General features: G+C 36.3%; 1 protein-coding gene across 2 annotated transcripts in view; it reads left to right on the top strand.

The window, feature by feature from the left end:
* The window catches only part of CTPS2 (CTP synthase 2), a 61,190-nt gene that overhangs the window by 22,164 nt on the left and 22,645 nt on the right, over window positions 1-16,381 (top strand). The window lies entirely within an intron of this gene.

The following is a 16,381-nucleotide window of genomic DNA, read 5'->3' on the forward strand; positions in this document are numbered from 1 at the left end:
AAGGGATCCGTTTCATAAATAGCAATGTGTTGTAAAATGTGGAAGTTGTTGAAAGCTTACTATAATTGTTTTGGGAAGCAAGAGTGATAATACAGGAGGCTGATCCTTTGCTTTTAGGGTTTTTTAGTGACAATTCTATGTATGCAGGATATTTTACTGTTGTTGGGTAGAATGGGGCACAGTTTCTTCTTTTGGCACCTTAAGATTTTTAACTTAAACCGAAAGTGATGTTTGTGGTTTTTCAAAGTTATCTTATTTTTCTGGTAATTCAAGCTCAGTTGGCAAAGGTTATAATGCTATCAACGCCTATTTTTTTTTGTTAGTCTTCTGAACAATTGATATACCTTGCTTTCTGTGGGTTTGAATCGCCATCAGCTGCTTTAAAAAGATTTGAGTGTCATTTGGATTTCAACACTGGCAATTTGAGTTCATTATTCTTTACATTATTGTGATTTTTTTCTATATGCAGAAAGTTTCTGCTATTGCATTGTAGCAACAATCAGTTTTTTTGGGGGGTTAGTGCTGCCTAAGACTGCGGCAGAGAGCTGGTGGTTTAAGTTAGGTGTGTAGGTGATGCGAGATCCTTCTGCCTGGTGCAAAGAGACTCATAATTTTCAGGGACCTAAAGTCAAGTAATATGGAATACATCTTATATAGCTTCATATGACTACATTTCATCTGGTCAGCTCGGATAACTTTTTGGAGTGCAGTCAGGTCATGAAGCCTGCTTGAGGAAGAGGTGGAACTGCCCATTTGCCTCCATTATTCTGAGGATTGTTTGCTAGTTCATATGCAGAGATCAACAGTTAACTGAAGTCTGGAATATAGAAGCTTGTCTGCAGTGGTACTGGCTGTTTCTTTCATTACTGAAATGGTAGTGTGTATTATAACGTATATCAGACAAAGTTTTTATTCCACAAGTAATTAATTGAGTGATTTGCAGTTAGCAATCAAAGTCAAGCAAAGTATATGTTTTATAAAGAAAGTTGTGTTGGCATTGAATGAAGAAAGTAATAGAGCGAATGTATGTGTCATAGAAGATTAATACAGTATTTACAGTGGAAGCAATATGCTTTCAGTATGTATAACAGATTCTTTTCTTTTAAGCTGCGCTAAGGCTGTGAAATTGGTTAATACTGGTCAGCACCTTAATCTGATCTTTGACATCTCAGTTCTGGGTGAGAAACGGCTGTAAATTGTTCCAAGAAATAAATTTATACTGTCAATACCTGTTAATGCTAAGACTTTGCTAAAACAGATTATTTAGCTTGTGCTGAAAACTTTAGGTGTTCTGTGTAATGACAAATCAATAAAAAAGACTGGAGAAGCAGCAGATCAGTGAAGCTTGTGAACTGCTGGACTGATGCAGATGTTTCATTATCCATGAAAATTAATTGGAAACAGTGTCAGCACTGATAATATCTTGTGATGCCACTGCGTGATTCAGCTAAGTCCTGACTTAGAACCAGCATATATATATATATATATATATATATATATATATATATATAATATTATATATTATATATGTATATAATATATATATATATAAAATATATATATATTTATATATATATAAATATATATAATATATATATATTTTATATATATATAAAATATATATATATATATATATATAAAATAAAATATACATATATATATATATATGTATATGTATATTTTATTTTATATATATATAAAATATATATATATATATAAAATAAAATATACATATATATATATATATATATATATATATATATATATATATATATATATATATATATATATATATATATATATATATATATATATATTTATTCCTGTTCTTTTGGAAGCTGAAAGGAGAGAGGAGAAGCACTAGTGAGGCATCAGTTCTGTTTTCTTCTGTTTTTAAAAGGAAACGTTCTACAATGTTTATCAGGAGAATTCTGGGGCAACCATAAAATATACATCTTCTTGCATTCCTTGTTAATTTGTTAAGCATTCAAGTACTCAGAACAGTACATACCAAAATAGTCTCTTCTAAAGCACGTATATAAAAAAATGAAGGGATACTTTGCTTTATTATTAGCCTTTTTAGTCCCTGCAGGTTGTTCTCTTTCACGCTTTTCTTTATGTTTGTGGAAATGAACTTTTCTTTTTCAATTAAAAAAGTGAAAATTGAGATTGTTGCATAACTGGGAGTTAAGCTTCCAGAAGAAATACAAGTGACTGAAATTGTGAGAGATTACTATTGTTAATGTCTCTCAATAACAGTGGCACAAGTTGTACTACAGAAGAACGCTGTATTAGGAAAAAAAAAACCAACAGTGTTGTAAGAAGTTTCAGTGTGATGAGGCAATTGTGACTTGTGCTGCTTTGACAAATAATGAACACAGAACTGAAAGTGCAAATGCAGTGTTGCATGAAATGCTGAATATCTGCTTCATTCAGCTGCTTGTCTTCTTGCTCTGTTGACTCATTATGACAGTATTACTTGACCTAGGTTTTGCAAAATCACCCAAGTGAAACCTGAAACAGGAGGGAAACCCTGTATTGCCTGTTTTGGGAGGTATTCTTATTAATAGTCTGAGCATGTAAATAGCTAGATGTATTATTTTAGGTTTCAAACGATGAGGAAAAAAATGATAATCTCTGCATATAAAACAAAAAGAGGAAACTAATGGCTTTATAATGTGAAACATACCCCAAATATTCTTTTAAAATCCAGTAGGAAAAAGAATAAAGTATTAGATGTAGTGAAGACTTAGAGGAGTTGCTACCTAGAATTTGAAAACATTAGTAGACTGTGGGTTATAAATTCTGTTTGAAAGATTTGAAGTTATTTGTTCAGTATTTTCATTTAGTCTTAAGCTAAAGATGTGTAGTCTGAAGTAAAAAAAGATAATGATCTTTAGAGCAGTTTTTACCTTTTTTTACCCAACCATGCATTTTGCATTGAATAACGTATTAAGGTTTTTTTTGTTTGTTTTTTTAGTTTTAAGTATGTTTGATTTTCCTGAGGCAAATGAGACGGATATATCATCATTGATCAGTCCCTGATGTTCCGTATCATCATCTTGACTCGTTATTTTCAGGTTATGTTCCCATTTTATATTATATGCTCTGTTTTCCAGCCCTTTGGATAATAACAGTAGGTAAATTGCAGCTCTCTGCTGGGAAGATAACTGTTCAGAAAAAAAATAATGCATTGAGAGTAGTGCTTAGTATGAGTTTTCTGTTGCAAATGACAATTTTAAAATCTCCTTTAAGAAGAATCTGTACAGTCTGAACTGCTAATGAGGTTGATTCACTGGGTGGAAAAACATTTTTTTGTGTGTCCATCTCCCTTGTCTTTTGTGTTCACTTCCTCTAGTATTAAGCTTAGATTTTCTTTTTTGGTAAAGAACAAAATGAAAAGCTGAAACTTTATTTCAGCTGTTTAGTACCATTCTAGCAAGCAAGCAAACAGAACAGCAGCACAATGAAACTGTTCCAGCAAGGATTCTTATGTATTTGTTTTAAGTTAAGTCTTGTTGTGACAGGTCATAAAGAACTGTGGTAGCATCTCTTGTAGCATTGTGAAGCTTGAAGTGTTGCATGGCATCTGTGTTTTGCAAGAAATTGCCTAGAAGTAGACTTTGCCAGTAGGTGACGCTCTTATAACACGTTTGTGAATTGATGCCCACTTTTCTTGTACAGGATGCCCATAACCCGATTAAATTCTACAACACGAAATGTTTCCTAACAAATGAAAAGGAATGTATGTCCTATGTGTTATGAAAAAAAACATCTTATAATTCTGTGATATTATTTGTGTGAAGTAGCTAGTGTTGCTTAGCACACAACTGAGAATATGGCACATTTTGTTTTGACATCAAAGTATATTGGTAACTTAGGACAATGATTTTTTTAATATACCAGAAAAAAAGTACCAAGTACTACAATTTCTTTTTCGCCTTCCAGAACTTGTGACACAGTTTAACAGCTGAAGTGTTTGTGTAAAAGCATGGCCCAAGAGCCTAGTAGAACATTCCTATTGTTTAAATATTGTAATTTTTGAGGCTGCTATGCATGCAACTGTGGTGCAGCACTGGATTCTACTCTGTTAGGGAAGAAATCCAAGTATAGGGATCACTTGTATGTGGTCTCTAATGCACTTGATTTGCTTTATCACTAAGTTGCTTCCTAAGTCCTTAAGTAACTCTTGAGATCTGGACCTAATTGCTCTATCAGCATAATGGAGGATGTTGATAATAAAATTCTGTCCAAAATTGAGAGTTCTATAGAATGATTAATGCCTCATCCTCTAAATTATTTTGTATTGAAGTTACTTCTTCCTTTTTCTTCTTCATTCATTTCCTTTATTAAAGTAAATGATAATCCCCATGAATTACTCAGACAAATGCAAGCGTGACAAGGGAACTGTGAAATGGAGAAATTAAAACCACACCAAAAAAAAAGCTGTAATGGATGTTTTAATTTGCAGCAGCAAGCACTCAGCTCTTACATATGTGTGTGTGTTCTCATTTATAAAATTCTAACACAGGAAATATGTACTTATTTATCTATAACCTGAAACTGATGTGGAATATTGTAGTCATCATGCTTACCATAGTAATTTTATATTGTTATTTAAAATAAATGCCTTTTTTTTTTTTTAATTTAAGAAAAATTGAACTTAGCATTTCAAAATGTCATATTATGTGATGACATTTTCTCAAATAGCATTTTAGTAGCATAAAATAAAGACAAGTAGCTCTGAACTAATTTTGAGGCACTTTTGTTGGGAATTGTGCCTAGTCGACAGGAAACACAATACAAAGCTTATGTCATATAAATCTTTATTGTGTATTTTTTGAAATTACAACAAGGAAATCTGTGGGTTTAGGTGCACGTAGTGTCCATGGATGCCGTGTCTTCTCCCTCAAAGGAACGATGCTCATTCTGGCAGGTGCTTTATTGTCCTGTGATCTTTTTTATTAGCATCACAAACTCGTCGAAGCTGATGCTTCCATCATTATTTTTGTCCAACAACTTAATTACGTTGTCAAGTGAGAATGAATCCTGTTTTTGTTGGGGGAGAGGGGGAAGGAGGAGGGAAAAAAGAATGAAGTGAATTGTCACAACTGTCTTCTAGTGAGGATTATTACCAAGAGTTGTTGCAGTCAGTAAGAGTGTTCCTTGAAGATGTTACTGGTGATGTGTTAACCAGTTTTACTGGTTAAACTAGAACTACAGTGCTTGCTAATGCCTCTCAAAAATGTTAACAAAGCTACAATAACTATTTGAGAACTATGAGCTGCTGTTTGCTTTTAATTTGAAGCTTCAATATGTGAAATAACCTGAATACTTGGATGTGCTTTGTACTATGAAGACGTTTGCATACAACGTGTGAAAAAGCCAATGCATCTGTCACCACCCAACTACAAGTATTACTCAGGTTACTTCAGTCTTCTAAGTTTTGTTTGGATTACATTATGAAACATAGGTAATGCAGCAAGTGCAGCAGCTTCATTGTGTATGTAGTCCTCAATATGTATTCCACCTGCTGCTTGATTAGATCCAGGACCAACAAAACACTATTGAAAACATGTTTCAGTAGGCTGTGGACTTGGGCCTGAGGGTCCCTTTCCTTCCCCTTTTCTTCTCTTTACTAGGAATACTGTGTTAGAAAGTTCTTGTTAATAGAATAAATCTGGTTTATGCTATAAGCTTCTTTAATTCATGTGACATCTTAATGCAGTAAGTATTCTGCTAACATCACGGATCAGGCTAGTTAGTATGAAAATAGTTCTAAATATAAATTAGGTCTTTAAAATGCTTTCTTAGTACTTTCTGCCTGTTTTGTACTGTCGTGTCCTACTATTTTGTTGATTTATTATGGCGCCATATATTTCTGCATACAGAGTGGGTGGTTGACAATGTCTGATATCCACATGCAAAACATCTGTATTTTTTTGAGCACTTCTATTTCCATAAATCTCTGGAAATGGGTCCTGCCACCTAAACTGCCTACAGCTAATATAAAAAGCAATATCTTTCTGAATTTACTATCACATTTCCTAAAAGTTTTAGTAATTGATTTCTGATAGGTGGCTTTACGAGGGAAGACAACTTGCATTCTATTAGGTGACTTTTTTCTTTTTTTCTTACAAAAAACTAAACTGTATTCCTGTAGTTCTTAAACTACTGAATTTTCCATTGAGATACAATTCTTTCAGATCTCCAGCAAAAAGTGCCTGTGTCTTGTCTTGCAATCCAAAAACCAGTATTTATGGATTTGCCTATCAAAAGAATTTAAATTGAGTTCTAATCTAGTTTAGGAAAGATCTTAGGTAGAGAAGTTGGAATTTTTTTTCCCCCTCAGCCTCAGGAAGTAGATATTTCTCTCTAGTTTGATATCTTTTTTTCTTCTTGGAATCTTTCAGAAGTGGTGAATCTTGTCTTATTTTCAGTGGTAGAGAACTAGATTGCATAGAAACTGGCCTATGCCTCTTACTTTTAAACTTGCTGTACTGATTTACTTTATTTATAGGTTTTATATATATTCTAGATTGAAAATGCATTGTTTTGATTGAAATAAAATTATTTTATAAAACTCAGGTGCATTATTCTAGGTGAAATTTGAATGCCATAAATAATTTATTAGATTTTTGCATTTAAATTTGTAGGACTTAGTTATAAACTTCCCACTTAGTTATGTTATCTCCCTAATGTTCATTAATGCAAGTAAAGTTTCATAAACTAATCCTTAATTAGGATTTTTTATGGAGCTGGTAAAACTATTTGAGCACAGGATCTGCCTTGCAGTATCACTGCCTGTATCCCCTTTTTCGTATCTGTTTTATAGGAAGCACAGTGAATAAAACAATTGAAACTTACCTTCAAGTACTGTGAAAATTGATTCTGGAGCAGATTTTTCAGCCCACCAATGGACAGTGCACTAGTGCTACCCTCCATTAAAGCATATTGAGTAAAATATTTCAGAAGGTTGTCATTGAGTAAATGTTCCATGTTTCTTGGGTGTTGTCTCGAAGAATGACTGGAAACAAAGCAGGCAATAATCATCTCATGCACAGAATGTTTTTTGAAATACAGCTGACGCTGTCCATTGGTGCACAAGCATATCATCAGTACTTAAACTAGATGAAAAGACCTTTTCTGTAAACTCACAATTCTTGTAGGAATTAAAAAATCAAATGAAGATAATAGAAACACTCAATATATTTAGTTTGTGCTTACCTCACTCAAAATACAGAGCCTTCAAATGTATCCAGCACAAGTGAGAGTCTCGGATTGGAACTGCCTTTATAGTGGCTTTCATGCTCCACCCTGATTATGAAACCAGAATTTGTCATTAAGTCATTGTACTGCTCCTATTGTGTTTTCAGTAGTCATGTGAATAGGATACATTACCAGTGTAAATGAGTAATATATACATTTTTTTTGAATCTCTGAAATTGGTCACTGTCAGCATCTATCGTTGTACTTGGGGTAGGTTTCCTTTGCCTTTATAGGCTATCTTGGAGAGGTTTTCTGTCTTCAGTTTGTGTATCTTTTACTTGAAGATATACCCACACCCCCAGTAGCCTAAAAATGCTGCTTTGGGGTTATGTGTAGATATGTATACTATTTCTTCTAAGTGGAAAATGATAAATGTAGTTTTCTTTGTTTTTTTTTTTTTTTTTAAATGTATGCAAAATATGAAGGAATCACGTGCCCTTTGTGTGAATTGATAATTACCACTGCCAAAGTTTCCCAAATTTGGTGCTGTTTCCTAGCATAGGAGAAAAATGCTCTGGGATCGAATTTTGGTTGCCAAAATTAAAAATCAAAGCACCCCGTGATAGGAATGAAGAAAGAAGGAGCCGTGCTAAATAGGAAAGATGAATCTAAGATTCTGAAAAATGAGCATAACTGAATATTGTATTCAGCAGGTTTTGCAGTGTTTAATTGATGATGGTCTGTGAGGCATATTTGAGTGATATTCTGCCCAGGCTGATGCTTCACAACCAATCATAGAATGAAATACTGCTGCTGTTTTTGCATAGTGTGATGAGTTGCTGCCTCTGGCTGTATTTTCTAATCTACCTGATGTCTTCAGTTCTCTTTTTTGGCATTTAGCTGCAGGCCCACTTGCTAGATCTTTCGCTTTCTGTGTCACTTACTGAGAAGGCACTGCTGAACCAAGAGGTTTGTGGGTCGTTGGGAAATGGATTGATTGTTTGGAACTGTAGATGTATGGGTCTAAGATACATTTCAGGTAAGTTTGTGGTTTCCTGGGAAGACTCCCTTTGGTGAACTTCACTAAATGAATTGTCTATTCATTTGCATTAACATTCCACTTTCATGTGTTTGTTCTCACTTCCTAGAATAGGACTGGGAGAGTCTTCTAGAAATCATCTAATTTGTTTTTTCCTTTCCTCTAATTGGGGTCACTGCTGCTTATGCTGGATATCTGGTTAACCTATTATTAAGTGACTTACATAATGGGGACTCCACGGCCTCCTTATCAGATCTGTTGTTTATTATTAGACAGTTTTGTTAATGTCCGAGTGCCTTGGTTATTCATGACAAGGTAACTAGGAAACCTCGTGTCTTTTTCTTTTCCTTCCATGAGCAGAGTGAAGGATGTCCTGTGTTCTTCTCCTTTCATCTTGTTTTCCACCTTTGGTGTACGATGAAACTTTAGTAGTGATGAATTACCAGGTGATCTGTTAATGTTCCCTTTCCCTCATCTGCTCATTTTTCTTGCCTATAGCTTTTGAATGTAGTAGCCTTAAAACACTGCTTCCCTTCTAGAAGCAGTGTCTGGAACCTGATGTGCCTGATAGGTGTTGTTGACATTCCTGTATTTGCAGGACTCTTGATTAAATTTCAAATGACTTGTCTTTCCTTGTACCGCAGGCACATCACCAGTCTTAAGCATTTTACTACTGCATATTTATTAGAATAAAAGCATAATTTATATTTTGAGGGTTCACAACTTTAGGAATTCAGTACATCAGCCTTGTTAACTTGCTGGAGGTTCATTAAAGAGGACAACTGATTGCAAAATAGCATAACGAGTTTTACTGAAACATCTTCCCACGGCAGTGAAAAACTGATGTCTGGAAATTTAGGTGACCTGCTCAGAAGTTACACAAGAGTTACATGCTGTATTTGGGGTGAGTCCATGTTCTTCAGATCAGCTTTGTTCACAAGTTACTGTAGTCTGTAGGGGCCTATCTGAATGACAGTGTCAGTTTTGGGACTTGTAGTTGGATCTCCCAAAGTTATTTTGTCCTTCTCTCTCACTTAGACCACAATAACCTCCAATGACTTGTGTGACACATCTGAGCTCTCTATCAGAATTGACAAGGGAACTTAGTTTGACAGGCATGAGCAGTTCATTCTCTTTATCCAAGATTGCTTTGCAGGACACAACTACTACTCCAATACAGGTCAAAAGTTTATCCATCTCAACCCAGCAATGGCAGAATGTTTCCAGTGGTAACAAATTGCGATCACTGTGCCAGAATTAGAACAGAAGTCTGAATACATTACTGTTGCCTCAATCAGGTGATGTGCAGCTAGCAGACAGCAGCATTTATCCATGCTGAAGAACAGTAAGTAATTGGTATCAAATCTTGACTTACATTTTTGTAAGCTGACATTTAGTCCAGAAACAGCATTTCAGATTTGGTTACACATTTTCCTGTGTTTTCTTGGGCACATGGGTCTATATTGTTCCTGTGATTCATGGCATAATTCAGTTCGGTTTGCCCTGGGCTTGAAAAGTCACACTAGCAAGTACTATATCCTTTTGGAACTGATGTTTTTACTGTAGGTTAGATACCAGACCATTAACAAAAAAAAAAAAAAAAGAATTGAGCTGATCATGTGCTGTCAATCTGCTTTGGAACACACATTATGTGTTCCTGTGATGAGCATATTTCACTTTCCATGATGGTGTCTGCAGACTCAGAATTCTCTCTCCACTGGCTATTGCTGTATATTGCCCTAGTAAACTGATGTATGGACATGATTGATGCAAGCAATTCCATCTTGCTGGAGTGTGAGAGAATACTAGTTGCAGAGATGGCTGAAGTTTGAGTACCACTGCTAGTGGTAGGAGTGGTGGAACTTATGGCATTGTGATCACAAGATCTTGAAGCATGTTTAATGATGGCATAAGTGGGATGGTTACTCATATGCTATTGTTTTTTTTTGTCCTTATCACATGTTTTTTGCCACCATTGGTGGCTGTATGGCAGGTGAATCTTTCCAACTTGTCAATTGTAACATGTTGGACTATAAACTGGGTTTGTCTATCAGTAGATTTCCATGCCACTGACACTGCTGGAAGAGACAGCCTATGTTACAGAGGTGGGGCTGTCACCTGGGGGCAGCAACTATCTCAGTCATCCTGTTTAATCCTCTGCTGATGGGTTAACACCCTAACCCTCCGGTATTTTTCCAGCTTCCTTGGTTTGTTTTGTAGTACTGTCACCACTGTTATTTGCGTATGAACCCTGGCAAGTTTGAAGTCATTTGAGGTGTATCTGAGGCTTATGTTGCAGCCTGACTGCAGCATAGAAATGTCTGCTCAGGTGAAGTTGGCTATAACTGGGAGCATATATTTGTGGATGTTGTGTATGTGAGAAGAGAGAGTGGGCACTATTGTGCTTAGTATTCAGTTATTTCTGCTTTTATACTGCTTGTGCATCATCCCTAGCTTCCAGGCATCAGTCATTAGATGAAAGCCCTCTGTTAAACTGGGTTACTTCCTGGAGTGGAGAAAGATGATGGAATAATTTAACAAGTTGGTCTCAGTTCCTTACTTGCTTTATGAGTAAGTCTTACACAAGACTCAAATAAGTTAGATTTCTTAGCAAATAAAGCAGCAGAGTAATATTTGTATGGAATCAATGGTAGTATAAACAATGCACATTTATCCATGCCTGTTGTGAAACATCAATCCCTCATGTTGCCATCTGAAGTTAAATAGAACTAAGTAGAGCTTCCTAAATGTTGCTAATGCCATGTGTTCTTGGCAACACAGTAGGAGAAGACAAAGGGCAGGCTGTGGGAGAGAGAAAAAAAAAACAAAACAAAACAAATCACTTACCAGGTTTTCTGAAAATAATTAAATAATATTGTGTGAGAAGTTCAGAGAGCTGCACTGTTGCCATTGTGGTGAACCTGACATCGCTCAGAGGTATGAAACTGTTAGAATTTGAAGACAGGTTGTAAAATCTTTTATGTGTCAGGAGTGATGCATTCCTTGCGTTAAAACCACCATTGTTGTCAAGCTTTTAGTGGTGACGTGTAGAAGGGTTGTCTCATCTCACAAACCTGAACTATAGGTTATCCTTGTTATACTGTAACTATACTTCATACATGTTGAAGGTGCCTCCTTTAAACAGTGCTGGGTGCGGCTGCTTAAGAGATGAATGATTTAATATGATGCATTGTTTTTAGTCAGCTTTAAATTGGTGATGTGCTGTTCATTGTAGCTATATGTGTCAGCTTATCGTGTCATTCATAAACATCTGGCAGACAAACAATGATACTGCTGAAGCTGCCTGTGATATAGATATTCCGTGCTATGTGAGACAGCTGAGGGAGAGCATGCTTCAAGAAGAGGTTTTATCCTTCTGCCTTCTGAGCCTTGACACATGCAGCAGCGCATTAAGATTGTAGTACTTAAGTATGCTGCAGCTGAAACTTACAGTTAATGTAATTGCTCACTTTTTTGTTCCTTCATGAAGTTTTTTTTAATTCCTAAGAGTGCTCAAAAAATGCAGAAACCTTCATTTCAGCATGGCACATATGTATTTACTGAGGAGTAAAATATTGTTGAGTTTCAAGTAGACCAAGTATAAGAAAACAAATGCTGTACTAATGGCATTAGAAAGTTCTTTATCTCCCCAACGAGTTGGTCTTCTTTCAGTCACCTCTGATCTTGGAGATGCTTGGGCTCTCTAGATGTCTCAGTCATGCCTCAGAGCCCTTCCTCTTCGAGAACATGAGGCTGATGAGGCAATGTGAAGATGGGGTTCAGTAGTTTTTTTTTTTCAAAGCATTGTTGTTCTCAGTGATGCGAAAGGTGACAGGCTATTCAAAAGAAGCCTAGATGTGCACATTTTTAAACAGCGTGGTCACATAATGTAGGAATTACTTGGAATTGAGATGTCTAAATCCCAAAGCCTGAAAATATTAGTAAGAAGCTGCTTTGTCCAACCTCAGTCTTGTCTAGAGATACATTCTGCTTTCATGCAAGCCCAGGATAACTGTCTTTGTATGTGATGATCCAGCACGATCCAAAGGGAAATCAGAAACTGCATGTCTGATCATTTCAATCCTGGAAAGACCTAATCAAAAATGTACAGTTTATCTGAGGTGATTAATCTTTAATGAAAAGAGACCTGATGTTATATGAATTAGAGGACCTTTCTTTAAAAACAAGACAATAGCTGAAGATGGCATTTTCTATATTGACATGATTGATTATTCTTCTCTTTGCATGTGGGAAAGATGGGAAATGTGTTCTGGCTTCTGTTTCTAAAACTATTTTGCATTTTGTTTTAAACATCAGGAGTTGGGAGAGTGAGAATTATGTACTTTTTGCCACATGTAGCAGTGTGTATTGTTGAATGGGAGGCCTGAGGGTACACTGGCTGGGGATAGTGGGCACTCAGAGCCATTAAAATACTCACTGCCCAGGATTTCAGACACTGAAGACTTTTATCAGAACTGTGCTATGAGCAGCCCTTGGACCACAATGACCCTGCTGCAGCCATTCTGGCCTTGCTACTGAAGTAGAAGGGAGTTTCTGAGACAGTGCCACAATACTTGAGTAAAGGTGCTTGTTAGAATCCTAGAATGATTTGGGTTGCAATGGACTTCAAAGCCCACCCAGCCCCAACCCCTGCTATGGGCAGGGCTGCCCACCACCAGCTCACGCTGCCCAGGACTCCATCCAACCTGGCCATGAGTGCCTCCAGGGATGAGGCACCACAGCTTCTATGTTCTAGGAAAGAAGCTCTTACTTTTTTCCAGGATAGGATGAGTTTGGGAAACATCAGCAACCATGAGAGGTGTTCTTAGGGAGACAGAAATGAAGGCTGTTCTTTAAGGCTTCCTTAGTAGGCACCTCTAAATCTCTTCAGTACTGTTGCTACAACAGCCAGATCAGCCTTGCTGCTCTAGTCACTCAGCAGTACAAAATGCAGAGACAAGTAAACAGGTATTGTATGTGGTTAGTGGTAAGAGCTTTAGAGCTCACTTTCAGAGAAAGAGCACTAATTGCTGCTTCTCAGACAGAAGTCTGTAAGTGTGAAATGCCACATACAGAGAGCTTATTGGTTTTATTTTGAGATGTTTGATGCTTTCCTTACGTATGTGAAATATAATAAAAATGTTGTAAAGCAATTGTTTTACCTGTGGCATACAAATCCCCTATTTGTTAGTGCTACAGTGAAGTGATTTGTAAATATTGTAGATGGTATTGTAGATGGATTGTAGTGGTTTGCTTCCAAAGAGGCACTGTCTGAAAGCTCGTAAAATTGCCACGGATAATTGTTTCCTAATTCCTAATAGGGGAATTTGGAACAATAGAAGCAAAAGACTGATAGAAAATCCTTTTTAAATTTATTTTACCCTCTCCCTTTTGATGAAGTCAAGTGTTACCCTGGGATGTGATTAAGAACTAAGATTAAGTCAAGGAAATATAGACAGGCTGATGAGAAAACTAGCTAGCCACTAAGAATATTGAGCAGTTGTCTAAATGTCTTATTTGTAATTACAGCCTACTGGCAGGAATATATTGCTACTTAATGAAAACTATAGTCAGAAGCCATAACGCTTATGTATCTGGCCTAATTTTGTTTCTAATTAGATAACATTAAATCAAGGTCAGGTGATCATAACTTCAATAAATAATATCAGTAATAGTTTGGAAATTTTCAGTTTTTGTGAATTGTAAAAACAGGACTTCAAATAAACAGATTTGTATTCTGTTAAGTTGAAAGTAAAGTTCAACCACAGAGCCAGTTTAATTTAGATTGATGATGAGTCTTATCTTCAACACAGGTGTTTTTTCTCTCACCAGTAGTAGAAGTACAGTGAAGTTCACCTCTTTCCTGAAACAAACTACAGCTTTAAGTAGCTGCTTCTTAAAATTAACTCCTTGGATTTGGAACCAAGAATGGAGAAGGTTTTATAAAGAAGTTTTAACTGCCTTTAGCTTGTGAAGGTGTGCACCAAGTGCCATGTGGGACTGTGCCTTAAGGTTAATACCAGTTTGGAACCAAGGATACCTGTGCATGCTATGAGGCCTTTGTATGTCAGAACTGGCAAAGCATAAAAAAAAAAAAGGACAAATGTTGGTTTTCCTCTGAGATGTTACTAAAATGAATTTTTCCCACCATGTCTGCACCTTCACCTTTTCTTATCCATCACTTCCTCTGATTAAAAAGTCCTAAAATCAGCGTATAAAGAGTGTGGAGTTATGCATTTTTTTATATAAAAACACCTGGTGATTATTATATTGTGGCTAAAAGATAATGTTTTTAATTAGTTGTGGCTTCTCATTGGGATTATCATTTGGCCTGACTAATTACAGGGAGCCCATGTAGGGATCAGATTAATTTTCCATGAAGCTATTAACTGTGGTCTGAGGAGAAGGAAGCCTAACAGTTGTCCAGGAACCTGGCAAAAATGGCAAAACCTCACTATTGCTTAATCTGTAAACTGAAAAATAAGTTTTGATAAATTGCAGTAGACATGCTTTTTCTGCAAACAACATAGGTCAGCAACCATTGCTTTCTTGCACTGCTTGACTTTGTGAACATTTTTTTCCTTGTCTTAGGAAGGTATTCTAAACTTTCTCAACACAATGTATTTAAAGTAGAGATAACCAGATTCCTTGCAAGTTTTGCGTTCTTGTTTGTTACCACCACTTACAGGACAGTATGAATTCCCTAACACAAATGAATTGTTGCTGTTGAAATTCGGTAACGTTGGCCCTGTCATGTATTGAATGTATTTGTATTAGTACCTTCTTCTAACACATCTGCCTCTGTTTGACTGGAGCTTAAGTGACAGGATATTTAATCACCTCTTTGCTTTGGGTGACATTAAAGAGCCAGTGCAGCCTTGTTTCTAAAATGAAGGAGCAAAGTTTGGTGTCACAGAAGTCCTGGTTTCTGTTTCTACTAGTTTTCTATTGGCTGTTTTCTCATATACCGAATAGAGGTGGTGAAACATGCTTGTTTCATACCTGTAAAGAAGAGATTTTATGCAACAGCTGAGGACTTCCATTATGTTCATAATAACATCACAGACATCCAAGAGTGAGAACTGGAATCAAACACCTGCCTCAGAGTGTAAGACGAAAAAGTGAGGGAGTCGGATCAGTTGACTAGTTATGTGGGAGGATGTATTTAATGAGATATGAGTTCTGTTTGTAACTGTGTCATTTTAATGAATAACGAATAAAGACTATCAGCTGATGGTTTTTCTTAAATAAATACCTGCCCCCCACAGCACATTTTAAAAAAAAAGTGTCTGCTGACAGAGAGGTAGAAGGAAAATGAAAAGGTCACCCAGAAGTGAAAGCTTAATTCTATATTTGCCTCCCATCCTTGACTTTAATGCAAAGTAAGGTACTGAATAATTGAGAAGGAACTCTGCAGTTGGTTTTTTTTTGGTTTTTTTTTTTTTTTTTTTTAAGACTTGTTCTTTTTAACTTAAACTTTTTATATGCTATCTAACCTCATATTGCCCTTTTAGACCCAGCCTAGTAGAAGTGTGGGAGGGAGGATAAAAATGATTTCTTGTATGGACACCACTTACTTTTGAGAAATTGTACGGGCTCTGTGATACTTTGTAGGAGAGTTCCTGCTGTGCTGGCTGTATGTTGTGTATGATGCTGTGCCAGCTGGTGACAGCCTAGAACTTTTGTGGTGTGGCAATATTGGCGTGCTTCTGCTGATTGCTCAGTGAACATCTGTGCGTAGCATTTGAGGGGGTTGTTGCATTATCTGCTGAAGTGATCTCTCTCCTGCCACCCACACTTTTCACAGAGGATGTCTGAATTATTTTGGGTGTGTTCACTTGATGTCATACTAATTAAATACCTACTTGATTTGCGTAGTATAGAGGTGATAGTGCTCTATAGATGTTACTTTCTTTGGAACTAGTAGGTAAAATATTTCCTATAAGCTTGTACAAGCTTGTTAGTAAATAATGATCTTTAGACCTATTTGTCCTCACTTGCTTTTTGGAATCGTAGAATTGCTCAGGTTGGAAAAGACCTTAAAGAGTCCAACCATGACCTAAGCATACTACCCTATCTCTAACAACCCTCTGCTAAATCATGTCCCTGAGCGCCACATCCAAATGGTTTTTA

This window comes from Lagopus muta, chromosome 1 (assembly GCF_023343835.1).
Source record: "Lagopus muta isolate bLagMut1 chromosome 1, bLagMut1 primary, whole genome shotgun sequence".
Classification (NCBI taxonomy): Eukaryota; Metazoa; Chordata; class Aves; order Galliformes; family Phasianidae; genus Lagopus; species Lagopus muta.